At 43.6% G+C, this 2,500-nt stretch overlaps 1 protein-coding gene across 1 annotated transcript in view; it reads left to right on the top strand.

The window, feature by feature from the left end:
- The window catches only part of LOC307267946 (uncharacterized protein), a 21,355-nt gene that overhangs the window by 10,060 nt on the left and 8,795 nt on the right, over positions 1–2,500 (top strand). The window lies entirely within an intron of this gene.

The following is a 2,500-nucleotide window of genomic DNA, read 5'->3' as shown; positions in this document are numbered from 1 at the left end:
GCCACTTTATCAGTTACTGTATTTGTACGGATAAGATATGGGTTTAGTAACCGCGTGTGTATGTATGTGGTTAATGTATCACACTTTGTCGGCTATCTATAAGGGACTGTGTTTGCTTAGTAAATTGGTTTCAAGTGGGTTTTTCGACAAGGGCATAAAAATGTCAAATAAAAATATTGCGCTGTCACTCAGGTAAAAACAGGTTGGCTGCTTTGCTAGTATTGCTACATGTTGCAGCTGTGTGTGTGTGTGTCAGAGGTGTGTGTGTGTCAGAGGTGTGTGTGTGTGTGTGTCAGAGGTGTGTGTAGTCGATTTCCGAGAAGAGTAAGAACACAAGAACAGCTGTCAGTTTGAGCCATAACACACTCACTCCGGTGATGAAAGACGTGCTAGGAAGAAAAAGAAACAATTAATCCCTTCGTCATTCGCCTGTGTGTGTGTGTGTGTGAGTGAGTGAGTGTACGTGCGTGCCAGCATGTGTGTGAGTGTGTTTTTTTGTTTGTGAGTGTGTGTGTTTTTTATTTGTGTATGTGTGTGTGAGTGAGTGAGTGATTGAGTGAGTAAGTGAGAGAGTGAGTGAGTGTGTGAGTGAGTGTGAGCGTGCCTGTACGTGTGTGCGTGTGTGTGTGTGTGTGCATTCGTGCGAATGAGCGAGCGTGTGTGTGTGTGAGTGTGTGTGTGTGTGTGTGTGTGTGTGTGTGTGTGTGTGTACCTTTTGTGAAGCCAGAAATCTCTCACGCACTCATACAAACAGGCGGATGGGCTTAAGTGAACTCTAAAGAAACAAACAAAAGATAATCCCAGAGCTTTTGACACATAAGAAAAGATCGGGTTTCAGATTAAGTCTTCCAACGATCGTACTGATAGAACGTGTCGAGGGGAAAAGTTGGATGTAAGGCTGAAGTGAGCGACTTTTTTTCTTTTTTCTCGTTTTTTTGGCATTTTTCCAAGCTTTATTAGACAGTTTGGAGAGAGAGAGAGAGAGAGAGAGAGAGAGTGGAATGACATGCAGAGAACGACCCGGGCTGGATTCTAACCCGGGTCTGCTGTGAAGAGGACTGAGCCTGTTATGTACAAGAGACAATTATTACAGTCATTGAAAGGTGCTATGAGGAACTTTTAAATATTTCTGAAACAGTCTAATTTTTTCTCTGATGATTATAAATGACATGTAACAGCAAACGAGACCATCAGTGCAAAGAATGCTATTTTTTTATAGTTTTTCTTAATGCCTTTGTCATGGGTATACGCTCACCCAGGAACAACAGCTGGCGTAGTAGAAACACTACCTGCTTTTGTCCAAAAGGCGACGCAAGAATTAACACAAGCTGAAAGTTCCTCGGAGCACCTTTAAAGTGACAGTCAAATGAACCCCCAAGGGAGACATCAAAGTCAGCATGAGGTAACTCCCTTCTGCTTAATGAACATTTTAATGAAAACCTCCAAACAAAAGATTGATCTATTGTGGAAGTTTGGCTCAGGGTTCATCAGAGTGTTACTAAGAGTTCACAGAGACACACAGGATAAAACATGTTTCTGCCATCACAGGTACAAGCCAATAATTAGAGGGGGGGGGGGGGGGGGGGGTGTTAAGGTGTAGTGGTTAGAGCCCTCCCTCCATAGAGTCTCAGTCCTCTTCACAGCAGACCCGGGTTAGAATCCAGCCCGGGTCGTTCTCTGCATGTCATTCCCCCTCTCTGACACATTTCATCTCTGTCTCTCCAAAACAGTGAGTGAGTGAGTGTATGTGCGTGCCAGCATGTGTGTGAGTGAGTGTGTTTTTTGTTTGTGAGTGTGTGTTTTTTATTTGTGTGTGTGTGTGTGTGTGTGTGTGTGTGTGAGTGAGTGAGTGAGTGAGTGAGTGAGTGAGTGAGTGAGTGAGTGAGTGAGTGAGTGAGTGAGTGAGTGAGTGAGTGAGTGAGCGAGCGAGTGAGTGAGTGTGAGCGTGCCTGGTTAAGGTGTAGTGGTTAGAGCCCCCCCCATAAAGGCTCAGTCCTCTTCACAGCAGACTGCAACTTGGACATTTTGAAAATTTTCAAAAACATTTAAAACACAGATCACGACTTTTAAAACGAGTAAAAAGCTATTTAAGGTCCACTTCTGACTTTTATGGAATCCCCTCCTCCACACTCACCTGACCTTTTACTGCAGCCTTTTGAAGACTTGATAAACAAAAGTATCCTGTGACACCACAAAAAGGTCTTTGAAATAATTGCGCATCATTAACTTGAGGGGTGCGCTCATGGTGTATTGGTTAGACCCTTCTCCCCCCCCTCCCCATTGAGTCTCAGTCCTCTTCACAGCAGACCCGGGTTAGAATCCAGCCCGCGGTCGTTCTCTGCATGTCATTCCCCTCTCTGTCCCATTTCATATCTGTCTCTATAAAACTATTAAATAAAGCATGTAGAATGCCACAAAAACATAAATTAAATAAATTATAATTAAGCAAATACGTCGGCTTTATCACACATGTTGAACTACTTCAAAGTGCTACATTTGG

The sequence above is a fragment of the Ammodytes marinus genome, assembly GCF_949987685.1.
Source record: "Ammodytes marinus genome assembly, chromosome: 21".
Lineage (NCBI taxonomy): Eukaryota > Metazoa > Chordata > Actinopteri > Uranoscopiformes > Ammodytidae > Ammodytes > Ammodytes marinus.
The sequence above is the reverse complement of the archived record's forward strand: the minus strand, read 5'-3'. Positions and strand labels throughout refer to the sequence as shown.